This window comes from Notolepis coatsorum, assembly GCF_963971535.1.
Source record: "Notolepis coatsorum genome assembly, chromosome: 14".
Classification (NCBI taxonomy): domain Eukaryota; kingdom Metazoa; phylum Chordata; class Actinopteri; order Aulopiformes; family Paralepididae; genus Notolepis; species Notolepis coatsorum.
Window position 1 is genome coordinate 4246095 of NC_140178.1, and position 27494 is coordinate 4273588.

At 44.5% G+C, this 27494-nt stretch overlaps 1 long non-coding RNA gene across 1 annotated transcript; it reads left to right on the plus strand.

Annotated features, from left to right (window-relative positions):
* Positions 1-7912: 7912 nt before the first annotated feature.
* On the plus strand, positions 7913-11507 carry LOC311240789. The gene is made up of 3 exons (XR_014620495.1): positions 7913-7995; positions 10484-10633; positions 11319-11507. It is a non-coding gene; the product is annotated as an uncharacterized lncRNA (long non-coding RNA).
* The last annotated feature ends 15987 nt before the right edge of the window (positions 11508-27494 follow it).

Here is a 27494-nt window from a genome sequence, read left to right on the forward strand (position 1 = left end):
CCTCTGACACAAAGGACAGATCAGTTTGACATTCGTATGTAAACTGTAAACAAACACAATGGTCAATATTGAGGTCAGCTAAATTATCAAGTTCATGTCATTAGCGTGACGGCGTAAACATGACTAATACACTACAGCAGTCGTATAATAATTAATATAGCATTTTAATAAAGAAGAGAAATCAATATATCGGATTATGCTAATTATACTGTGGTTGCTGCTGTGAAATGATGTAAACAAAAGGCCGAATTGTAGTGCCCCTGCCAGGCACTATGTGCTCAGTGCCGGGGTGCGTTGACAAAAACTAGACCGAAGCGTTTATCTGATCTAAGCAGCACGTCCAAAAGAGCCCCACACAGGTTTTATAGGCTAAAAATTGGGCTGGGCAATGTGGAAATAGTTTGTCCATCTTTGGTGAAATGGGTTGTCCATTTCATGTTAGTCTGGTGAAGTGAGTGATGGCGGTCCCTGGATCACCTTTTTCACAGAGTAGAACAATGAGGCTGTGTTGGATACGGCCACTGAGAAAAACAAACTTAATCTAGAATTACTTTTCATTTATGTCTTTAAAAACCTGCACTGTGATTCTTAATATTCTCCAGACATTGCCTATGGCAGCTTTATTTTCAGACTGCCCTAAAGTGCTGCAATAATCTTTCCAACTCACCAGATTCAAGCGTATCCTGGTCCTGATATCTCATTCCCAAGACTTCCTCAACGGTGTGTGCACAAACATCATCCACTTGCACCAACGCAAGCTGAAAAACTACACGGTAAGAATGAGCGATGGGCAGTTTTCAATTCCTCACTTTCATGGCTCTTTGACACTTGAACAGGTCAGGCTTAGTTAAAGCAAAGACAAACTTCCATGTTTCATGTTTTCTAGTTCTTTGTGGTGGTTGCGGGGGTGTGAGCATTCATAGCGCTCTGCATGTGTGCGTAGCAAGCATTTGGGAAATTGACATGAGCAGTGAATGCTGTCTTAACACTTTGAGTGCCACGCCGGGTTTTCCTTTTTACCCCCTTGATGCCACGGTCCACTTCAATGTTAACGTTAATATCGCCTAATCTATGTTTTAAATTATGGCTATGTGTCTAATCTGCCCGTCGCTTATCAAAGAACACTTTTCCAGTCAGTGCTGTCAAGGCAGATTGGTTTTTTATCGCTTCATTTCCGTTTCAGAGCATTTTGAAAAGCACCCGTTTTGAAATAAAAAAACAGTTCATTCTAGACCATTCTGTGATAATCGTCTTTTACTGGAATATTCCAGAACGTTGATATTCGTCGGCCTATTTATGAATCTTTTTCAAATAAACGCTAGATGATCAATATTATACGTGCACATTCGCCCTAGCGCACGGATAATCGCTGTGTTCATTTCCTCTTGGACTTTTCCAGTGAAACCGAAAGAGCCCATTTCACAAAACAGCCTATATCTTCATCAAAATTAGTCTGATTATCCTAACACTGATAACATAGATTCCTTACCTGACATCAGATGGTATCCAACTGGTATATTCCAATTCCTGATCACCATTCGAAAAAATCGATTGTGTATGGATCCAACGTGATACAGTAGTACACATGATTCCGCGGGGCTGAGAGGCTTCAGAATGAACTGTGGTAACCCCGGCTGGATCAGTGGACTGGAAAATGTGGAGTACCGGATTTTTTCCCCCATCCATTTTCATTGAGTCCATTCCAAAATCCCTTGTCATCTGGGAGACGATAGGGGGCGCTTTTTTCCACATATGATCGCCGGCGGTGCTCGGGTATACTCGGGTAGGCTCGCGTGATGCAATATGATTTCAGATTGCTAAAAAAAAAAAAAAAAACGGAAACCCGAGATATCTCATGTGTGGCAGTGAAAGTGTTAACAGATCAAAATATGGAAATGGGTAACACAAGGCAAGCAGGCCAAACGCATAATTTGCGGTACAGCGCTAACTGGTAGACTGGCCTTTGCCATGACCAGATTCCTCCGGCTGCATTTTGACTAAGTCTGCATAATGCTTTAACCCAGCGGTTCCCAAACCTTTTTGGCCGTGCACCCCCTGTCACCCCCCGACCTAGCTGACGCACCCCCCAATGGGTTTCTGTTAGAAAAAATTGTTGCTGGTCTCCGTGCACAGATTTTATTTTTTTTATCTCTTCCCACGGCGACTATGGATAGGGAATTTCCTTATTTAATTAAAATGTTCACGACAACATGGATGCATGTACTCTGCCAGCATGTTTAATATCCATAATACTAAAGGTTTGACTAAGATTTGTCTGAAATTTTATTGTAATTATTTAAATTTTTTTACCACCATTAGCCTTTTCATGTCACGCACCACCTAGAGGGCGCTCGCGCACCACAAGGGTTGCGCGCACCACAGTTTGGGAACCACTGTATAACCTATTGCCTGCATTAACTGAAGTGACGAAGCAAAGTGTTGTAATAATGACATTTTGTGTGGGATTTTCAATGTGGGGCCTTGCACTCCTATCAAGCAATCATATTTAATCAATCATATTTGATGGTCTATTATAGGGCCTGCCGGGGGTGCTGCTGTGAAATGATGTAAACAAAAGGCCGAATTGTAGTGCCCCTGCCGAGCAGTATGCTCAGTGCCGGGGTGCGTTGACAAAAACTAGACCGAAGCGTTTATCTGATCTAAGCAGCACGTCCAAAAGAGCCCCACACAGGTTTGATGGGCTAAAATAGGGCTGGGGAAATATATACAGTATCATATTCAGGAAAAAAAATTCTGATCATATACTATAGGGGTGGGATCACCAGAGTTTCCACGATACTATATACCGGTACTATAATATCGCCATATTGTGATTTATTACCCTTTTTCAACTGCAAGTTATGTCCCAAACATAACTTTGTCAACATCTGTAATAAAAATATCTTTAATTAGATAAATGTTTTCAGTCAGTTTACCTCACTCCAATAATTTTTATTAAATATATTTTTATTGCCGCAAAATGGGATTGCCAAGCTAAATTAATATATATATAAATGATTGATACTTGGCGTCAGTGGCAGAATATCCGAATAAAACACTAGATTATACCCCACCCCTAATACACTATCACAATATATATTATATATATTATCTGCTTGCGTATGGGAAAATCGCGTTTTAGGTAATATATAACTGTTTTAACTGTGAAAAAATTTGAGGGGTTTTCTGAAACACGCCAACATTTTTGGGGAAATTAGCTTGGCACAATGAATGGAAGCGGACAGTGCCGGTTAGCCTTCGGGAGGGCTTTTCTGGTGATTCCCACTGACTAAATGCTAATCTCAACCTCACAGATTGAAGAGGAAAAAGATAAGAAGAAGAAAGTCAAGACAGAAAAGAGAGCTCGGAAGAGGAAGAAGGATGACAAAGAGAAGGACAAGGAAACGGATCACAAAGCCAAGAAGGCTCGCAAGGTAACAAACAACCATGGTCTACAATAAACATAGGAACTGTTCTGCCATGTCTCTATACTGTATATTCTGATTCATAGTATTTTATTATGCGTTACAGACTTAACATTAACAATATGGTACACGCTCATAAGCAGCTCAGTGGCCACATCTCATTTAATGATCGCCTGTCATTTGAGTACAATCACCTGTTGGCCTACCAAGATGTCTGCAATCATGTTGTAAGGGAATACTATGAATATCTGCCTACAAATGCTAAATCATGTTAGCCTCTTTACAGTCCTGCAAATTTAGCATAAAGCCTTTGCATAAAACGCCGATTGCATACCCAAAGTATATTGAAAGCTATTCTTCAACCATTTATAGCACATGCATGTGTCTGGCCTCTTTTGAAAGGAAACATTCTGAATTTTCTTCCACAACAGGAACAATCACTTGAGTGCTACTGTAACACAGTTTTGAACACACTGAAATAATTTTTTTTTATATAATACTTGTGTCTGAATTATTTTGCAAATCAAATCAAATCAAATTTATTTATAGGGCCCGACAACACACGTTAATGTCCCCATGGGCCGTACAGGTCTTCTTTAAACAAGTCAAGAAGACAACATAACAATAAGTCAAGAACAGAACAAGAACACCATAGGGTCCAAACATTTTTTAGATGAATGCAAATAAATGAAAGAATGCAAGCACTCCCAGACATACCCCACGCGAAGGTAAGGAAAAACTCACTAAAACCTAACAATAGGGAAAAAAGCTCCACAGGCAATGTGGAGGAGAGAAACCTTAGAAGGGCCGTTCAAGGGGGGATCTCCCTTCTTAGATGTCGGTGATAGTAGTGTTGCAGACGGACAGTTGGTAAGCATGCACTCATGTGTGTGGTGAAACACAGATGAGTGCATGCAATGGCAACTGTACATTTTGAAAAATTAAAGATAGAGTTGATAGCGGATCTATTTGAAGCACAGGGGCGGCGCAAGAGGGGAGGCAAAACTGGAGGTGGTAACTTTTTTTGAAATTAGAAGCACTAATGGGTCAAGTAGGGTGTCAATCAAACGGTGGCCATCTTAACTTCCAACCGATGTATTGGTTGACACAGTCGGACGCCGTCAAACGAGGGAAAGTGTGCTGAGGCGTGTGTTGAGGTTAAATAAATCAAATGTGATATTGAGCAGAAAACACATTTCTGTTAATATTAGCTTATTCATTTAGATAAGAGAACTTTATACCACGATGCATCATAGTTAGGGATGTCCATAACTATTGCTCCCGATCCGATCATGTGATTTTGAGTATCTACCGATACCGATTTTTCCCGACCAGATAATTTTTTTTTTTTTAAATATATATATATTTTTTAATCCCAATTTCTCGCATTACATTCACCCTGAATGTTGACGTTATCCAGGTGAAAAGTTAACTTCATTCAAGCGAGGCATTGCAATCCTTGACATAAATCATTTGATGTATAATTAAATCAAAGGAAATGCGTTTGGGTCAGAGTGTGGCTGGTCTGCCGTTCTGCAGCTGGATACTATTGGTTTGTTTTGGCAAAATTCTTCTGCTCTGTGTGACAATAAATAAATTAATGATGATATGCAATTTAAAACAAACTAACTAAGGCCTCAGTATGTGTAACTGAGGGGTACAATTCCCTGACTGTATTAATCAAGTATGGTATCATTAAACCACTACCGTCTTATGTACATTATACTGGCCATACCGTACACGAGTATATGATGAGAACACTTCCCCACAATGAATCGGTTCTACACAAAGTTGTCTTTAAGTATTTATTAGCAGCAAGAATACATAATATACTTCAATTAAATGCACTTGTAAGGCAAAGGAATGTGCGTAGGCAAATCAATAATGAATGTCCATTCTCTGGTTACGCAGGAGGTAATTATACAACCTGAATATTAGGAATTATATATAGGGGATACTGGTAGGGGGGTTCCACCGGTTGTAAGCCAGCAGGGGGAGGCAATTCTCTAATGCAAAGTCCGGGTCAGCGGGGACTCAATAGGCTCCCGGAGGCGGTATATTACTCCCTGCTCAGCAGACGAAAGGCAGCGACTGTAATCCCAGTATGCGTGCAGCACAGGTGGAAGCCGGTCAGCCTCTCCAATAGAGACGGGCTCGAATGATGCTCCTCACGGGCAGGTCCCACAGCAGTGGGTGTAGACGATTCTTCTCCGCTCTAACAGCCTGGTTAAAAGCAATAAGAATAATAATCCAGCCAGAGAGGGGCTCTGCAATCACCGGTGTAGATCCTCCGGTGCGCGGTACTTCACATTAACTAAGTCGAACTTGACGTTATTCAACCAAGCTCTGATGCTTTACTATCCTATTCGCACGCGGCTATAAGTGCTCTATTTAGACACACAATTGCTCACTTCACTTGGTCTTTGACTCGTGATGAAGGCTTTTACTAGTAAGGAGCGAACGATACGTTGAACAAACGTATTAGGATAAACAAGACTATCTTGGGGCAATACGAGCCCTACTTCACCGCACGTTGCATAGTGGGTGAGGCTTCACTTGTTACTAAGACTGAACTGAACGGACTGCGGACTGAACTACTTCTGTATTCACCTGCGCCATATTTATATGTACGGGGAATAAACTAGTGCCCGCCTTATTCCTGTCTCGTAGTCCTGGGCAGAACCGGGCATGTTGAGACGAGCCTTGACGGTAGCTTTGAACTCGACTCTGGGGGTAAGACACTGGCGCTGGTGGAACGCTATCCAATAAGAGAACGAAATATTATGGTCTGTAGGCTACTAGGTTAAAGGGATATTCCGTGTATATGTACAAAGAATACACAAGGGATATCAAACTATATACAAATATTATGCAATATATATCAATCAATAAATACATATATTCGGTTTAATCTGACCCTTTGTAACAGTATGAGTTTAAGACGTGAACATGGTCATGTTTGTTGCATAAAAAAATCACGTGATCGGCTCGGGACATCCCTAATCATAGTATCAGATAGAGCCATATGAAATCCGCGATCACGGAATCGCGGACGGAATCGCGGAATTGAGCAATAAAAATGGAATTACCTGTAAAACGTGGAATATTGCAGAATTTGCCATAATTTGGACTGTAATTCCGTTTTCGGGATAACGGTGGAACGTTTGGTGCAAACATGACCGGGACGCTAAAGCGTGTTACACCGCGCGCGTCACTTCCACACTGCTTCACAACAACACAGCAATGTCCAAGCGTGTAGCTGCTCCGGTATTAACAGCATCCAAAAAGCTACGAAATACCACACTAAACCCTAAATTCAGAGCAGAGCAGTATCCTAATGACTTTTATGCCTCCGGTGATAAGGTGTTTTGCTAATTCTGTCAACGTTCCGTGGACTGGACCCGCAAAAAAATAAATAGCTATAACGTTAGGTCATGATAGCTTCTAGCTAAATCTAGTGCACCCATCCATTTGTTTAATGCAAACGATTGTCATTATACACTGCCCTTTATAAACTAAATACACTTAAATAGCTATGTAACGTTATAGGACTATAGATGGAAATGATAGCTTCTAGAAGTTCTAGCTAAATCTGGTGCACCCATCAATTTGTTTAATGCAAACGATTGTCATTATACACTGCCCTTTATAATCTAAATAAACTTAAATAGCTATGAAACGTTACAGTACATAGGACTATAGATGGAAATGATAGCTTCTTGCTAAATCTAGTGCACCCATCCATTTGTTTAATGCAAACGATTGTCATTATACACTGTCCTTTATAAACGAAATAAACTAAACTAAAGGTGCCTAAATTATGCATTACTATATTTCATCACAATATAATAGATATAGCTAGGTTACTGACATTGTCATTGTGATAATGTCAGTAGTAGCTAGCTGTATCTATTGTTTACACTTGAAATATGTATTTTTATTTTGTCACAATATTAATTGAAAAATATTGTGTAAAATTTAACTGTATTTCTGAGTTGCAGCACTTAAAAACATTAAATGGACTGTTATATCTTATTCAATTGTGGACATTTATTCATTCCCATTTATTAGACACTATTTCTGATGGTAAAATGAGCATAAAAAGCAAAATACAGAATTCTGAAATATTAAAACGGAAAAAATGGAATTTGGGAAAAAATAAAATGGAATTTGGAAAATAATAAAACGGATTTCATATGGCTCTAGTATCAGAATGCCAACAGTATTTGGACCCATTCAAAGACGACATTGATGGGTAGCAGTTTGTCTGTGCACTAGTGTGGAAATGAGGACAATAACGCAAGTCTTGATTCATGATGAAGACTTCTAATCCAACTCTGATCCAAATGCTGTGCCAGACCATTTGAAATTCTTAGCATTATCAGTGTCGGGAACGTTTATTTCTTCAGAATGTAATTCGACTTTGCCCAGCCCTATTTTAGGCTCAATTCTATTTCTTTGTTATTAATTGCATACCTAATTTCCACAGGTGGAGGTTATCAAGCAGGAGCGAAAACGCATCGCCTCGGACAAAAGTTCAAAGAAGTTCATTTGCACAGAAATAAACAAGGTGAGATGGCCTACTTGGTTCTTCACATGGGTAGGAATATGTTGACCTGAGGAGGAGTAGAGAACATTATGCTCAGGGGCCAGTTCACTAGAGGTCTGTCTTTAGACTCTTTAGTCTCTTTAGTTTTATGTCCTTGCAACAGAACGATGGGATTCAGGTTAAAAATCTGCCAAAGGCCCCCTTTTAACACATTGAGTGCCAACAACGAAATTAGTCGTGTTAACTCGCCATGCGTTGTGTGCCAATAATGAGTTATTGTTTTTTAATCGTTATTTCTTTTATTAGCGATATACATTTTTATCCATCCAACCTGATATTATCATTGGGAATGGGTCTGAGCTCGCAAAAGGGCAAATACCGCCCCCTATCGTCTCCCGGATGGTATTGCACATCATTGGATTGGATTGGCTTAGAATGCATCGAAAAAATAACTCCGGTCCACGTTTTACTTCTGGGGCATGCAACCTGATATACTATTGCATTCACTGAGGGGACTAGAAGCGGCGTGGATTGTGTTTCGGGGTATAATGTTGGATCAATAAACGCGATCGATATTTGGCATGGCAATCAGGAATTGGATTAATCTTTTTGCAGAACATCTGATCTGAGGTAAGGACTGTATGTTACCAGTATTGGGTTAATCAGAGGTTTTTTTCACAGCGTTCACAACGTGTGTGTGGCGTTAGGCGCTGAGCGCGGCACGAATAAATGATTTTTTTAGCCCGCTTTTGTATCGGGCATAAGAACACAAATACTCTCGATAATCTAGCGTTTATTTGAAACCGATTCATAAATCAGCCGGAAAATGACAACGTGTTTTGTGTATTCCAGTAAAGGGTTATTACTGCGGAATATCTTTTTCTTTCTAGAAATCTCAAACTATACTCTTTAAAACGGAAATGTACTGATGGAAAAAACAATCCGTTTCGTACATGTTTACTGCAAGCAAGTCATTGATAAGCGACGGGTGTATTAGACCCATAGCCATAATTTAAGATATAGTTTAATCGCTCGCAAATGTGCTCGTCCTCCCATTGATTAAAGTGCTGGCATACAAGCAGTGTTCATTTTGTCAACGAAAATTATGACTAAAGATGTTTCAACAAAGCTTTTTCCCGCGACAACAACGAGACGTGACGTCACGTTAATGTTGATCATGTGACAGTGACACTAACGTGTCTAAATAATTAATTAAATATCGTTGACCACAACTGAGGACACAAATGTAGTTTACAAAAACCATGATTAATTATCTTAATTTATGTTGACTAAAACAAGATGAGACAAAATAATTATAACTTAGAATAATTCACGTTATTATTTCAGCATTTCCCATTTCCGTTTCCGGGTTAAAGGAAAACTCCAACATTTTGGGAAATTAGCTTATTTAACATCTTCCCTGGAGAAGATGCATACCTTTTTTGTCTCTGTGCGTGCATTTAGCTTTGGGAACAGTCTCTCTGTTAGCGTAGCTTAGCTTCATCACTGGAATTGCGGGGGGGCCGAAGCCTGACGTTCCCTACAGGGTCTTACAGTCACCAAATACAACTCTAAAACGTTCCTGTAAACATGTTGTGACCTGTGTATTCACCACGTGGAGAAATAAAAAATAATTGAATTAGACAATTGTGTTTTATAAGCAAATATGCTCTGAACTATTTTTTGCCTAACCACTCGAGTCTCTGGGTGCAGTCAGTGGTTTCAACATGAAGCTGTGTTTGTTGATATTCTCATTCCTTCAAAGGATCCGAACCGATTGAAGTTTATGGATACCATGACTTAAAATCCTCTTACCTTGACTATTAAAAGCCTCCCCAATTTAGAAAACAGTAATCCAATGGCTGGTATTGATAATATAATACTAACTACTGCACGCTCGGAGCTAACCGGAGCTAACTCAGAACAGGATGGTAAAGCAAATATAATGACTTCCTTTCTGGGGTTTTCAAAATAAAAGTGAGACGTTTATAGCAGCGGGAAAACGTTTATTTTGTACATTATCTAACGTTAACACAAACCTAAACTAACTTTAGGTTAGTTGTAACGTTAGTTTAGGTTTGTTATATTTGGTCTAAATATCGATGGCGTTTATTGATTCAGCGTATGGGAGGCTGGAAATACATAATCCACGCTGTTCTGGGGTCGGCGATCAACTTGGGTCTCTTCAGTTGGCTTGACGGAAAAGTAAAATGAGGAAACTGCCCCCCCCCCCCCCTGCCCCCCATCAGTCTAAACTAATGGGGTGCAGTTACACAGGGAGAGACGATAGGGGGCGGTATCTTCCCAATTCGCCAATAAATAAAAAATACGACAAACAAACTCTATAGCGTTGATTCATAGGTCGGCATGAACTAACGACAAAATGTTCTGGGTTTGTACAGATTTCTTCTATTGAAAACTTAAAGGCAGAAAACTACTAGAACGCCCTTGCTCGCAATTATTCTGAAATGTTTAAATTTGTACTTTCCTGGTTCTGTCCTCTCGTCAGCTAGAGAAGAAGAGCAGAGCCACGTCAAATGGGAGTCCTGGATAAATCCAGAGCTGCAGTGTGTCCGGGCCAGCAGCTGTCTCCTCAACCTCCTCGGAGGCTATGCTGCTGCCACCAAGACTGAGGGCGTTCTCAAAGTGGGGTTAGTCGGTAAGCACACCCCTCTTGTAGTTGAGGCTATATTCTCTTTTTTGTAAAAGAAGAGGTAGATATTGGGGATGGGCATGGTTATTGGAAATTATGTAGGTATTCGACTATAGCAGATAGTTTTGTGTCAACTATACCGATTGTTCAGTAAATTGAACAAACTGGATTTGGTTTCCTTATTCATTTGACTAATGAATAGAAAATGGTAGCGATTATTTGTTTAGTGAAGTGTTTGTTTCTTCAGGGTTACTCTAGTTTATATAGTAGTTTCCACTTGGGGTATACTAACTTTACTAGTTTTCACTAGGGGTACAATAGTTTCCACTAGGCCAGGGTACACTAGTTTCCACTAGGGGTACAATGGTTTCCACTAGGCCAGGGTACACTAGTTTTCACTACCAGATCTGATCCATATATTCACCGTTGAACCCTTGCGTTTTCATCCGATGGGTAGCAATTTGTCTGTGCACTAGTGTGGAAATGAGGACAATAACAAAAGTCTTGATTCATGATGAAGACTTCTAATCCAACTCTGATCCAAATGCTGTGCCAGACCATTTGAAATTCTTAGCATTATCAGTGTCGGGAACGTTTTTATTTCTTCAGAATGTAATTCGACTTTGGCCAGCCCTATTTTAGGCTCACAATTCTATTTCTTTGTTATTAATTGCATACCTAATTTCCACAGGTGGAGGTTATCAAGCAGGACAGAATGGAACAAATCCTGTCCCAGGTGATGACCTCTCTACCAAAGGTGGTTTTTCACAATGGGGGGAAGAGTGTAACAGAGCGGCTTTAACCTGCCTGGTAAAAGTGCTCTGCCCCCAGGCTTCCCTAATGTTGGGAAGAGCAGCCTGATGAACGGCATGAAGGGCATGCGGGCCTGCGACGCTGGCGTCCAGAGAGGCAGCACCAAGTGAGTCGACAGTAGCCGGCGACGCTGGCGTCCAGAGAGGCAGCACCAAGTGAGTCGACAGTAGCCTGCAACGCTGGCGTCCAGAGAGGCGTCACCAAGTGAGTCGACAGTAGCCTGCAACGCTGGCGTCCAGAGAGGCAGCACCAAGTGAGTCGACGGTATACAACCATGTGGTCCTTGTCCAACATAACATTATCTCCCACCATGATGGTAACGCCGTAGATATGAAGGCGAGGCACGGCAGCCTCTCGGGATAAAAACATAATATTAAAGGTGCTATAGATCAGTGGTTCCCAATCCTCTCCTCGAAGCACCCCAGCCGTTCCATGTATTTGTTAAATTCCACCACCAGCACACCTCATTCAACTAATAAAGGGCTTGTTAAGTTGAATCAGGTGTGCTGGTGGTGGAATTTAACAAATGCATGGAACGGCTGTGGTGCTTCGAGGAGAGGATTGGGAAGCACTGCTATAGATGACATTCAGCCACTGGATGTCGCACTAGCGCACCAGCATGTCTGACCAAAACAGTGGTGTGCTTACATAGGATTACATTGTACACTTTACCATCGAACTAACTAAGCAAGCCACCATGTTCTTATGTGCAACATGCACACAACATGTAAATAACAACATTAATTTAGATGATAACTGTAATTAATTGATCAAAAAACGTTTTGAGGGCAAAGGTTACACATTGTATCTGTACATTATTGTACTTGTGGTGGAGGACTGAGAAGGTTGAGCAGCTTCTGTTGTGCTGTTATAACTGGTTATAGCCTCCGACAGTAATGAGACGACACAACTGCTTGGCTCTGTAAGACGCAGCAGAGCTGATGGGTGCGATTGTCAACATGATAGACGGGGCATACTCAACGACACGCTAACACTCGAATAGGGTTGGGGAACCGTTCACATTTTAACCGATACCCGAGGTTACCTTTTTTCTGTACTTTCATAACACTTTTTTTTTTTTCAGTTGTAAAACTAAAGTCTAAACTTCTCAATTTCAACATTGTTATCACACCACACAAACTAAAAACCCTCCCTACACCCCTCTCCCAAACCGTTCCTACAACTTTTTTATAAATGTTGCATGATCATGTATACATTCATTATGTATTAAGGGTGTAACGGTACACGGAAGCCACTGTTCGGTACGTACCTCGGTATTGGGGTCACTGTTCGGTACGAGTTCGGTACAACAGGATTTTTTTTTTTAATTATTATTAATATACTTTTTTTTTTAATGTATATATTATGATAATTATTATTAAATAGAATAACTTTCTATAGGCTTGCCGTGGTAGTCAGTGATACTGGTGTCATTCTGTGTTCAGGCATCCGGCTTGGCCCTGCTGGTGGGAGTGGCTTGTTGGGCGGAGGAGTGCCTTGCCTCCTTCACCGTTCCAGGCAGCGCTTAGCCCGCGGGGCAATCTCTCCTGGAGGGCCACCTGCGGCATGACGAGCTTTGTGCCCAGCTCGTCCAGGAACAGCCTCCTTTGGTATTTTCTATCGAGGTTCCAGCCTGGTTCTATGGCCAGCCACGGCACCGATGCATTGTAGAGGGACACGTCCAGCATGTTGGAGAACATCTTCATCGGCCAGCGCAACTGTAGGTCCCCACAAGCTGAAATAAGAGAAACCAAATAAAATTACGGTAGATGAAACCAAATTAGTGTCAACTCGCACACATTTAGACGGCACCTGTCGTTCATGGAGAAATTACGCAATCTAATTTTTTTTTTTAAATATCTCCCTAATTTTCACATCATACGAGTATGACCTGGGCCGCCACAGACACCTGTTTAGAAAGGACTTTTATTGGTTTTTATTAGGGATGCTCGATATTGGCTTTTTTACCTATACCGATATTGTCCAACTCTTCATTTCCGTTACCGATATCAACCGATATATGCAGGGTTTCCCCCCCCCAACAAATTTAATAATTTCAGGTAATTAACATTACATATCTCTTGTTGTGGAATTAACACAACATTATGCATACTTTTGACAATAAATAAAATCAGAATTTGTTCTTACTTGCTTGCCTGGGTAAATGAAGGTTATAGAAATGTAAAAATAATTTTTAATATTTAATTTAAATTTTTGAAAACCGATACCGATATTTTCCGATATCACATTTTAATGCCGATATCGGCCGATAATATCGGTAGGCCGATGATATCGGACATCCCTAGTTTTTATGTATCATGTTGTTTTGCTGTGTTTTTATTTTTATTTTATATATATATATCTATTTATTTTATTCTTCTGTGGCACTCTGAGATTCTCAGGAATGTAGGGTGCGTTACAAATGAAATGTATTACCTCCTCCTCCTGGTGCCTGGTGCTCAGCGGTGCCTGGTGCTCAGCGGTGCCTGGTGCTTCGGGACATAGCTCACGGCCGTGAACCCTGAAGCGTGTGGCGGTGTCCACTCATAGTGCCTATAACATTTACCGTTGGGCGCCAGACGGGGTCTAACCCTGCCAATGAAGATCAAATAACCTCTTTGATTTGATTACTTAGGCCTATAGCTCCGGCATAAGACTGTACCACACAATAGACAAATAAGATAATAATTTGATTAATAGTAGGCCTGGACTAATGGCCAAGCTAAATCCTGGGTTAGTTTGCTAACAAAGAAACACTCGGGAGTCACTCAATTCAGAGTCAAAATGTCCATGTATTGGATTAAAGTCAAAATCATAAGCAAACATTTTATAACACAATTCATTTTCAGACCAGCCTGTGATCAAACTCTCATAAACCAGTCCGTTCACTCAGTTCAGTTCATTTTGTGAACAGGTATAGGCGTTTGCCAATAGTTCTGACTTTCAAGAGTTCGTGATGAACGCAAAGCAACTGAGCGAATGAATGAAAAAATAGAAAGTCTCTAAAGAAAATATGTGTATGATGCGAGAGCAGGGGGAAGAGAGGGGTGTTTGGCTTGGGCTGGAGGGTGTAGAGAGAGAGATGGGCGTTTGGCCAGGGGCTGGAGGGTGTAGAGAGAGAGCGTTTGGCCTGGGCTACATGCAGTGTTAATTTTGGCAGCTATTTTCATTTTAGTTTTAGTCATGTGGCAAGTGCTCCTTTTTCGTTTTAATCATATTTAGTAATTTTCATTTATTTTTCGTTTAGTTCAGTTTTAGTCAACTAAATGTCTGAGCATTTTAGTCTTAGTCAGTTTTTGTCTCAATTTTGTATTTTTTGTTTTCGTCTAGATTTAGTCGACAAACGGATGACATTTGTGGGCGGCTAGGTGGTGTAGTGGGCAAGGCACTCGCCACCAGTGTGGAGACGCTAGGATTCGCGTGTTCGAATCCAGCTCTCCACATTGTTTTTCAGTTTGGCTGGTTGTCCGCAGTAATACACATTGGCCGTATTAGGGGGTGGGAAACTGATGGGTGGGGATCGAACGTTGTGAACAAGAGACTCCTACAAGTCGGTTGGTGCGCCTGCGCAGTAGAATCAGGAAGTGTCGGAGGCAGCGTGAGCCTCCCACGCGTTACTCCTCGACACTGAGAGATCGCGCCGCGCAGGTGAAAAGATGCGACTGCTGTTACCTCAAGTACCGGAGGGGACTTGTGCTATGTATGACTTAGTCCACATTGCAGCCGGCTTGTGGGAGGCAAGAAACAGCGTTCGTGACAGGGGAGGGTTGAATTGGATGATACGAAATTGGGATGGGAGAAAATATGGAAAATGGGAGAAAAAGTGGATAACATTTGTCTATTTTTAGTCAATGGAAAAAAACGTGTCAGAAATAGTCAACATGGAACATATTCTGATTTAAATTGCCTATTTATTTTTTAACCTAGGGGAATCTGAGTCGGCGGCACAAGTAATACACAAGAAGGGTGCACTCACTGTCGAGTGTCGATCTGTGAATGGAGAAATAACCTAATAAGACAGTCACATTATCTTTCTTTGCCTTGCTCACCTGGCAGCGATTTATTTGAATGATAAATATTAAATAACAGTGTCGTCGTCAGCACTGGCAGCCAGTAACAATAAGTAACGACATTAACTAACAGGATACTGTCGTAAACAAACGCAGTAGTACAGTAGTAGTTGAACTTGAGTAGATAATAGTATAATAGTACACACAGTAGCAATCTGATTGCATAAACATATAAAATGGGCTAATCCACCACAAATTCACTCAGTCATATGGTGCTAATGCATTTTTACATTTACCTGGATTTCCTTGTGGAAGGTCTTTAGATGGCGTTTGAGATTAGTGGTGTTTTTTTCCCTTCATACGATGACCACATTTCTCCCCGGCCTGAGCGGCCTCTCCTCGTGTTTCACTTTTTTCAACAATACATTCAGTCAGTCCTTCGAGCTCTATTTATCTAAAGTATGCCCAGAGGTCTGGTCTTCGTTTTCTTCCAAGCCCACGGGATAATTGATCATTGTTGAGACCCTGTTGCTGTTGGTTCGCGGTCGCCATTGTCTGAGTGAGGGCCTGAGGCGGGGGGCGTCACTCAGCTGAGCAGCTATTTGATAATGCAGTAATGCCACCTACTGGTCTTTCTACCTCCGTGCTTGTGCTGTGTCAGGATTGAAAGAATGAAAGGTCCAGGTATTGTTTCCCTCTCTGTGTTACTGCCGGGTCAGACAGAGTCGCATCGCAGTCAGTGGCCATCTCTGTTCCAGCAGGCGAGTCACCATGTAATAGGTGCTGTTCCACCTGGTAGACATCTTGGATAAGTTTGTTTTCCGGGCTGCCTATCTATTTCTGCTTTATTTTCAGCTTGCTTGAAGCCAGTTCACTCCTTTTTAAAGTGCTCGACGAGACACCTCGCTGCTCCTAGTGCTTTACTAATCAGAGGCTGTTTCAGTGCATGATTGATCACCAACTGTAATGTGTGGCCTGCGCAGCAGATGGACACCCATCCATGTTTTTTCTCCAAGATGCCAGCAGCCAGCAGGACATTGGCGCCATTGTCATGAACAACCGCCACAAGCTTGCTTGTAGGGATCTCAAACCATTCCACAGCCTGCTCAATCCATGTAGCAATGTTGGTCCCAGTGTGCCGTTCTTCGAGTGGCATGGTTGTGAGGCAGAAGCTATTGAGCTTCCAGTCATCACTTATAAAGTGACAGGTGATGCCAAGATATGCCTCTGTCGCAACACTGGTCCAGGCATCAGTTGTCAGGGCAATCTTGTTCTTGTTTGCTTTAAGAGCAATTTTAACCTTAGCAAAAGTAGCTTCATACTTTCTCTCCATGAGCTTTGTAAAATGAGTTCTGGAAGGTAAGGTGTAACCTGAATGGAATGTGGTGACCATCTGCTTAAAGCCCTAGTCGTCTTTTTTTTTTTTATTTCTTTTTAACAATTATATGCGTTTTAATAACGCAACAACAACAGGCCTCCAGGCTTCTAACTGTCCCTCTTGTCGCTGACCCCCATGGCCACCACGTTCTCAAAAAGCCAGAAGAACGGCCGGTTGTCGCCCTCCTTGGGCCGAGCTTCGTGGAGCAGCCGGTAGAACTCAAAGAACAGGCGACCGGTGCCCTCTAATGGTGGACGCTCAGGTGTTGCCGCGCCGTGCGGCCCTGTTGCGGTTCCGGGCACCCTTGGGGCGACGGTGGGCGGCCCGGCTGCGGTTCCGGCGGTAGGTCTGACGGAAGGTCCGGTGGCTCCATCCTATACGCCTGTGGATGCCATTCCTCATTCTATTCCACAGACTCCACCACGGACGACTCCACAGTCTCCTTGTCCGCCGCGCCGATACCCTCCATGGACCCACCACCACCACCGGAGGCACCGGGAGGATATTGCCAGCAGGCGCAGCCATCCTCTTAATCTGAGCTGAGATGTGTGCAATGTGCTAAGAACCTAAAGCCCTCATCTTCAACCATCGATAATGGTCTCATGTCTTTAACCAGCACGGTGAGGATGCTCTCTGTGAAGACTCCAGCCATTTGAGGGGTGCATGAGCCTCTCTTCAGGACAAACTCATCCACACGTGTTTGCTTTGCCCTACAATAGAAAGAGAACAAAAAAAACAGAAGGCTGTATTAATTATCATTAGAATTTGTAGGCTATAGTATCAGAATTGAATCAGACTATCAGTTTATTTTTATTAATTATAGTCAGCCTTATATATACCTAGGCTAGAATTAATAATATTGAGATGCAATATCTATGTTTTCCCACTAGAGGGAGTTATCGCTTAAGGGATATTATTTTGTGGACTACAGACAGAGTGACTACAGATATATACGTGAGGTATTTCCGTATCCGGTTGGTCGGCATTACAAACTAAACTAAAAGTGAAGCAGCAACGCTGTAACCTGTACTAACTACTAAGCATGGCGCTGTTTAACGTTACAACATACAGCAGCAGCGCAGCCTCTATAAGCCTCAGCAATAGAGTTCGCATAGCAAGCATTATATCCATATCCATGAGACGTTCTGTTTTCCAACGTAAAAAATACAATACTATGGCGAACTACTATTCTAGAACTTACCCATGTTGCTCGTGCATCGCCGTGGTGCTGCTGTGAAATGCCAATTCCACCTTGCATAATCGGCATTTAACAGTTTTCTTCGGTTTGTCATCTGTAAAGAATTCCCACACCTTTGATTCCCTCGGTCTCGCTTTTTTTAATTCATCTCCTGTCTTTCTCTCTCCCTTCCGCCATCGCTCATTCTTTCTTCTGAAGTGAACTTCTTACCTGCAGGCTGCGCCGTTAAGTACCAGAATGCACTGCAGTCAGACAATGGAAACTATACTGCCCCCAGCAGTTCCTGTAGTGCATTGCAGTTACAAATGAACATTTGCGCATTGCAGTTACTTATTATTAATTGATATTGTTTTTAATGACTAATCGACGCAACAATATCTCGTCGACGATTTTTCATAATCGACATCGTCGACTAATCGTTGCAGCCCTTTTTTTTTAATATAGATCTATTTATATTTTATTCTTCTGTGGCACTCTTGAGATTCTCAGGAATGTAGGGTGCGTTACAAATGAAATGTATTATCACCTCCTCCCGGTGCCTGGTGCTCAGCGGTGCCTGGTGCTCAGCGGTGCCTGGTGCTCAGCATCTATTACCTCCTCCCGGTGCCTGGTGCTCAGCGGTGCCTGGTGCTCAGCATCTATTACCTCCTCCCGGTGCCTGGTGCTCAGCGGTGCCTGGTGCTCAGCGGTGCCTGGTGCTCAGCGGTGCCTGGTGCTCAGCGGTGCCTGGTGCTCAGCGGTGCCTGGTGCTCAGCATCTATTACCTCCTCCCGGTGCCTGGTGCTCAGCGGTGCCTGGTGCTTCGGGACATAGCTCACGGCCGTGAACCCTGAAGCGTGTGGCGGTGTCCACTTATAGTGCCTATAACATTTACCGTTGGGCGCCAGACGGGGTCTAACCCTGCCAATGAAGATCAAATTACCTATTTGATTACTTAGGCCTATAGCTCCGGCATAAGACTGTACCACATAATAGACAAATAAGATAATAATTTGATTAATAGTAGGCCTGGACTAATGGCCAAGCTAAATCCTTGGTTAGTTTGCTAACAAAGAAACACTCAGGAGTCGTGCTCAATTCAGAGTCAAAATGTCCATGTATTGGATTAAAGTCAAAATCATAAGCAAACATTTTATAACACAAAACAATTCATTTTCAGACCAGCCTGTCATCAAACTCTCATAAACCAGTCCGTTCACTCAGTTCAGTTAATTTTGTGAACAGGTATAGGCGTTTGCCAATAGTTCCGACTTTCAAGAGTTCGTGATGAACGCAAAGCAACTGAGCGAATTAATGAAAAAATAGAACGTCTCTAAAGAAAATGTGTGTGTGTGTGATGCGAGAGCAGGGGGAAGAGAGGGGTGTTTGGCTTGGGCTGGAGGGTGTAGTGAGGGAGAGATGGGCGTTTGGCCAGGGTCTGGAGGGTGTAGAGAGGGCGTTTGGCCTGGGCTACATGCAGTGTTAATTTTGGCAGCTATTTTCATTTTAGTTTTAGTCTTAGTCATGTGTTTTTGTTTTCGTCTAGATTTAGTCGACAAACGGATGACATTTGTCTATTTTTAGTCGATGGAAAAAAAACGTGTCAAATAGTCAACATGGAACATATTCTGATTTAAATTGCGTATTTATTTTTTAACCTAGGGGAATCTGAGTCGGCGGCACAAGTAATACACAGGAAGGGTGCACTCACTGTCGATCTGTGAATGGAGAAATAACTTAATAAGACAGTCACATTATGTCTGGCCTTGCTCACCTGGCAGCGATTTATTTGAAAATATTAAATAACAGTAACTGCAGCCAGTGTAACAGTGTCAACAACACTAACGGGATACTGTGTTTTGTAAACAAACAAACACAGTAGTAGTTGAACTTGAGTAGATAATAGTATAATAGTACACACGGTAGCAATCTGATTGCAATCTGCTTGCATAAACATATAAAATGGGCTAATCCACCACAAATTCACTCAGTCATATGGTGCTAATGCATTTTTACATTTACCTGGATTTCCTTGTGGAAGGTCTTTAGATGGCGTTTGAGATTAGTGGTGTTTTTTCCCTTCATCCGATGACTACATTTCTCCCCGGCCTGAGCGGCCTCTCCTCGTGTTTCACTTTTTTCAACAATACATTCTGTCAGTCCTTCGAGCTCTATATCTAAAGTATGCCCAGAGGTCTGGTCTTTTTCTTCCAAGCCCACGGGATAATTGATCATTGTTGAGACCCTGTTGCTGTTGGTTCGCGTTCGCGGTCGCCATTGTCTGACTGAGTGAGGGCCTGAGGCGGGGGGCGTCACTCAGCTGAGCAGCTATTTGATAATGCAGTAATGCCACCTACTGGTCTTTCTACCTCCGTGCTTGTGCTGCTGTGTCAGGGAAGAATGAAAGCCCCACGCGCCTCAATAGTATGCAGCTGCAGAACCCCAGAACCACCACAGTAGCGGCGGGTTGAGGCCCCGGCGGACTGAGACCCCGGCGGGTTGAGACCTTCTGCAATCTGTTAATAAACGTTTCAATCAATCAATGGGTACAATACAGTACGGCTCAATACACAATTGTTAAGGGGATGCAGACCAGAGAAAGACTTTCGTCTTGTTTCCATCAGGGTCCCCCATTTTCAATTCATCATATGACACACATGACATACAGATGGACAGTACTGCTACATCTATACATTTATGACATACCAGATCTACAAATACAGTACTGTTTGTGATACAAAAATGGTCTAAAAAAGAGAGTATACATTTGAGGCGGAAGAAACTGTACATTGGAGGAGGTTGGGGGCGGCATGTGGTAAACATGTTTATCTTTTAATTTAGTTTTGAATGACCAATTGAAGCTCTGACATACCTGCGGCGAGGGCGAGGGGTCCAGATGCGGACGGCCGTGTTGCGTTCCGCTCAAAGGGCAGCGTCTTGTACTCTGTGTTGCACCGCCACTCGGGACAATAATACGGCCCGGTCGTGGAGTCACTCCACAAGTCTCCAATACAGCGCTTGCAGAACCGATGGTTGCACTTCAGCGTGATCGGGTCCCGATATGTATAGTTACACAAAGGACACGCCGCCGCAGGGGTGTTCAAAGATGCCCCCATTTTGTTTACATTTTCGGACTAACCTCACTCTCAAACTGAATGACTATCGTCCCTGTCTCCTCCTTCTCTTTTTAATGTACCAAAAATGTTTAACATTTTATTGAACATGAGGTAGGTGAACAACAGCAGTGGCTATATATAGTCAATATATAATAATAGATAGTCAATGTTTCTAAAACTGTTCGGGGGGTGTATCTGCCAGGCATGCTGCGACAAAACAGGCGCGCAGTACCTCCACCAGGCCGGGAGGGGGCGATACCCTGTCCGCGAGACTGTTATCTCCCCTGACGCTGGTTCGACCCTACACAGTTATGCCTCCCCACCAGAGGAGGGCGCTGTGCCGGGGGCCGCCCGCCGCTCCCGCGAGCACATTGTCAGCAGCAAACATTAATGGGAGCCATGCGGGTTGCATGAACCGGTTGAGAGTCAAACAGGTGGCGCAGCCACGAGACCCCATCTCGCTCGACGTGTAATCAACAGTAAATGCATCCCGGTGGCGCAGAAGTTATAAGCGTGGCAGAAATATCCGAAACGGAATAGAATAGGTCCCGCTCCTTCCGAAACGTTAACAGTTAGCAACCTAGCCCGTGGCTATGGTCGTGCATCAGTACAACAGTCGTATACAACATACTTGTCCCCCTCCTCCCCTTATGTCAGATAGCGAGAGAAAAATAAAAAGATAACTTTCCAGGCGAGGTCTTATGTCAAGTATTCATCCATACTCGCATATGTAATAAGATACCAAATGCGACCCCTTTCTGTGTGATAGCCGTAGCAGTATGCTAACGCTCCATCGCTACTACCACGTCAGGATCTGATGAGGCCGGTGTCGGGTCCACGTTCAGCTCCGGTGGAGCCAGCGTCAGGTCGGCGTCTCGCCCCGGTGAAGCTGGTGTCGGGTCCGCGTCTCGCCCTGGTGGAGCCAGCGTCAGGCCCACGTCTCGCCCTGGTGAAGCCGGTGTCGGGTCCGCGTCTCGCCCCGGTGGAGCCAGCGTCAGGTCGGCGTCTCGCCCCGGTGAAGCCGGTGTCGGGTCCGCGTCTCGCCCCGGTGGAGCCAGCGTCAGGTCGGCGTCTCGCCCCGGTGAAGCTGGTGTCGGGTCCGCGTCTCGCCCCGGTGGAGCCAGCGTCGGGTCCGCGTCTCGCCCCGGTGAAGTCGGTGTCGGGTCCGCGTCTCGCACCGGTGGAGCCAGCGTCGGGTCCGCGTCTCGCCCCGGTGAAGTCGGTGTCGGGTCCGCGTCTCGCCCCGGTGGAGCCAGCGTCGGGTCCGCGTCTCGCCCCGGTGAAGTCGGTGTCGGGTCCGCGTCTCGCCCCGGTGGAGCCAGCGTCAGGCCCACGTCTCGCCCTGGTGAAGCTGGTGTCGGGTCCGCGTCTCGCCCCGGTGGAGCCAGCGTCAGGCCCACGTCTCGCCCTGGTGAAGCCGGTGTCGGGTCCGCGTCTCGCCCCGGTGGAGCCAGCGCCATGCCCGCGTCTCGCCCTGGTGAAGCCGATGTCTGGTCTGCGTCTCGCCCTGGCGAAACCGGTGTCGAGGTCCCTCTGGGCCGGGTCCTCAGGAAGTCCACGGCGTCCTTGGGCGACGGTAGATGCAGCCTGCCCTCCTTGGTTCGGATGATTAGCCTCGCAGGGAACTGGAGCGATGGTTTAAATCCGCGCTTGTACAGGGGCCCCATGACATCTCGGTATTGTGATCGTTGCTCGACCACCTCGGGGGGATAGTCTTCGAAGATGGAGACCGGTTTCCCTCTGTATGTCCGATTCCCTCTCCTCTTGCGAGCTTCCAGGATAATGGTCTCTTTGATCTTGTAGTGATGTAAGCGGGCAATTACGGCCCTAGGCCTGGAGCCTGGTGCTGGTCTGGGTGTTAGCGTCCTGTGGCATCGGTCAAGCTCCGGTGGTGTAGCGAGGACATCTTTCCCCATGATTTCCACCAGGACCTCCGCGAAAAAGACACTGGGACGGTTGCTGTGCAGGGATTCGTCCAGGCCCAGGATGCGTATGTTAGAACGCCGACTACGTGACTCAACATCAATTAGCTTGTTTCTTAGCTTGTCGATGACTACATCCTGAGCTGTGCATCTCACTTCCAGCTCCGCCATCCTATCCGACCACCTATCCATGCCGCCCTCCACGGAGGTCAAGCGTTGGGTATGGTCTGCGATCTCCTGCTGGAAGCCGTCGAGTCTAGACTCGAGCGAGGCAGCAAACGTTCTGAACTCCGTGGTCTCTCTACACTCTTAACTTTCCCATTACGTTCGTCACTCCTCAAATCCCCTAACAGCTGATCCATACTAACCTTAATTGGAATTCCACCAATCACCCCCTTGCACCCACCATCCCTTTTCTCCCCTGCGCTTTAATGAGCTTTGACAATACACAATATACAAAACCCTTTCCTCTACCCTCATCCTCTGACCCACTCAAGCTATCTCCCCTCTCTTTCTTCCTCTTACTCCCCTTCCCCTCACTTTCCCTACTCTTCTTTCCACTCCTCTTCCCCACTACACTCCATACTGGCCCCACCCGTCCCCTTCCCGTCATCATGGCCATTCTCATCCCTACCGCTATCTTCCTCGCCCTCCTCACACCATTTAGTTCCATCACGATCCTCCCAATACCCTGGATAGCCGTTCACAGGCCGGGGCCACCAATCGATAGGTTTCCGCTGTTTCTGATCTCTCACAGCCACATCCTCCGCCTCCCACCACCGACTACTACTACTCCCACGCAAGTCTTCGCTGCACAGTTCCGACGGACGCAGACGCCGCCACTCGGCGCACCTCTCAAAATCCACCCTCCCACATGAACAAACCGCACTTCTGTCTTCCTCTCCAAACAACAGCCGCCCCCCACGAACACGCGGCATGGCCTGCTACTCCCTCTCTCCAGTGTCAAAGGCTCCCAAACAAACACTCAAATTGATAGTTAGGTTGATACAGTAATTAGGGTCCAACCCACCACCGTCTGACGTCTGATTGATTGATTGAAAAATGTATTAACAGATTGCAGAATGGGTACAGTACAGCTCAATACATACAATTGTTAAGAGGATGCAGACCTGAGAAAGACCTTCGTCTTGTTTCCATCAGGGTCCTCCATTTTCAATTCATCATATGACACACACGACATACAGATAGACAGTACTGCTACATCTATACATTTATGACATACCAGATTTTCAAATACAGTACTGTTTGTGATACTAAAAAAAATCCAGAACCAAGGACGCATTCAGAGATATATACTGTATATTTGTAAGTAATAATACAGACGTGCATTATTTGATTTAGCCAGTAGAGTGGACCGTCGGCCCTCATAGTATATTGTACCCATTCTGCAATCTGTTCAAATAAAATACATTTAACGAGATGTATTGATATGATGTATTTTATCCATAAAAATAAATGTAACTCACTTTTCCACAGATAAACCACGACATCTTGCTTGAGAAATTATTCAATCTGTTGTCAGTTGGTTCAGTTCTGTTGCCAAAAGCTGCTGTTATTCAGTTCCGTTAAGTTCTGAATACTCCTGAATACTCCTCTTATCCGCTATCGGAGCCCGTATGCGTGATTTCCCGTCCCTTCAGGGGGTAGGAGGGGTTACACCTTGCATTTTGTGGTTCTGTCTAGGGGTAGGTGTCTCTATTCGTCTGTTTTTTTGAATTTTTTTTATATTTATATTCTTTTTTTTTATATTTCTCTTTTTTTCTCTTTTTTCCTTGTTTTTTTTTTTGGGGAGGGGGGGGGGCTGTGGTGTGTTCGGTAGTGGTTTGCTACTCCTCAACTCCTAAGCTATATGACATGTGTGAAAGGTGCTTTGTAGATACTTACCCAAATACTTACCCGCACTTATTTGCGATTGAAATAGTCCCTGCCTTATTAAGTTGATGATAACCTGTACTTTTATAAGAGAAAGAAGGGAGGCTATCATCGTAATAATTGTCTACGAAACATAGTTTGTTCGTTTTATAGATCCATCTATTTAAACGTGACGAACGGGGTTCCCCGGGGGGCCCAGAGTAGTCCGGTCCCCGTGAGGTGCACTTTTTTTTTTCCGGGGGATTTTTTTCTTTCTTTACAAGTGGCGCCTCAGTACCCTTTCCCACATTTCCCACATGCGGATCCCTGTTTGCTGGGTCCAGTGGACGTGGTCCGGTTGGGTTTGGAATTTTTTATATCCCAGTAATGGAATGTAGAGTATATTGTTGCTTATGGCTTCATTTAAGCTATTTATATTGATTAACATGGACTCTTTAAGGCGGTTGCAGGCGTCTATGCACGCCATGTATATGAGCGCCCTCGGGAATGCTCTTTTGGCCACTCTGTTCAGTGTTTTTATGTTCCTAATTGCCAGATACCCATTGCAGGTTTGTTTGTCATTGATGCCAAATGACAGAAGTAATGCCCTTACATTAAAAGATGTTTCCACTCGCTCAAGTATTTGAATCGCGTGTTGGATTCTGGCCCCCGGGTAGCTATCAACCTGTATTAAGTCATTGTGGATGGGGGGTAAGTTGCCCAAGTTAGAGTCCCCCATGATGACAATTTCTCTATGTATGTTGAGTCTCCAGTTATCCTTAATCCCATGGCTTTCATGTCGTTCGTACCAGGGTGACGGTGGTGTGGTTTCGGGTGGCGGTGGCGTGGTTTCGGACCTCATAGGGGTTGAGTGCGCGGCAGGTCCTTGTTTTTGGGTGGGTCCGGGTCCCGGGGACGGGTTACGTCCTAGGGTTTCTTGGGTCCGTATAGGACCCCGTGAGTGCTCTGGGGAGTGGGGTGTGTCCATTAGCGTTACCTCAAAAGTAAAACCGGATGTATCGTGTAGAGTGAGGTCAAGTATCGAGGTGAGGTCAGGTTCGCACGGTATCATGGTGTGGCACCTGACGTTCCCTCGTCCCCGTCGTCTATGTGTGCCGAGGATGTTGTGGTTGTGGCCACGGTTCCCTCATGGGCTGCGTTCGTGTAGATGGGAGTCCCTGCGAGTGTTTTTATCGAGGCTTACGTGGTCGATGAGTAAGGCCTGATTAATAGGCAAAACTCCCTCTGTCCTGACTGTATTTAGACCGCTACTAACATTGTGGGGTTGGTTCACCCGGTTCGGGTTCCGACCTGTGGTAGGTGTGTGTCTACGTTTAAGTGTGTTACTGTCCCCAATTGTCTCTGCAGACGGTTGGGGTGTACCTATCTTTTCCGTCTCAGGGGTAGGTCTGGGTCCGTCACCTGAGGACGATGTTGTTTGTAGGTCAGGTGCCGTCCCGTGGTTTGTATCAGTTGTCGTTTGTGAGCCCGTTGTGGGTACTGGCTTCCCCGTTGCGGGTACTGGTCTGCGTGCCTGTGTTCCCTGCGCCTGTTCCGAATCGTAGTCCAACTTAATTTGGAGTACTTGCTGTTCGAAGACCTTGTAGGCCTGTGAAGTCATGGATTTGGTGCGGTGCCTGGTCCAGCTTAGGGCTGTGCCCAGGGCCTCCCTCCATTGTACCATGCTAAGTGTGTTAAGGGCTTTTAGGGCCGTAACGGTGCTAGCGCGGCGGAACCGATACTCCCTTCTCATGTGGTCCAGGGTATCTTGGTGCCAGTTGGAGTTTTTGTCGTCGGACAGTCTCCTCGTTAATTCGTTTTGTACTTTATCCTTTTTGGCTAACTTTCTAATATGTCTCAAGCGAGACGCGAGGGCTTTTGTGATGGTTTCTGTTCCAGTTGGAACCCCTGGTAGTCCGCTATTAGCAGATCCTGTATAGTTTTAATCAGGCGAAATTGCTCATCACTCCATTTTGGGTGGGCAGGTATTTTCGGGGGGGGAGGAGACGCCATGGTTGTTTTGAATTTGTTAAGTTGAGTTCTATTTAGTAGATCGCCAGTGCTATTACGTCTCTATGAAGTGGGACGGGCGCACTTTTACCAGGCAGGTTAAAGCCGCTCTGTTACACTCTCCCCCCCCATTGTGAAAAACCACCTTTGGTGGTGAACATCGGTTACTCAAAACCTAGGAACTCGTCTTCTGAGCTATCATTTAGTATCTCCAGGACTTCCTTCTTTTCCTGCTCGTCCAACTCCACTGTTGCTCCTTTCTTCTTCTTCATGTTCTGAGGTTGCAGGCTTTGCAGGCGCATGCTCTGAGGTAGAGAGGTCATCACCTGGGACAGGATTTGTTCCATTCTGTCCAGATGCCGCTGGTACCGTTTTACTCGTGCCAGGACTTTTGCGACCTTGGCTGCTTCCTCCTCTTGCGCAAATCCTCTTTGTCGCTGACCCCCATGGCCACCACGTTCTCAAAGAGCCGTTGTCGCCCTCCTTGGGCCGAGTTTCGTGGAGCAGCCGGTAGAACTCAAAGAACAGGCGACCGGTGCCCTCTAATGGTGGATGCTCAGGTGTTGCCG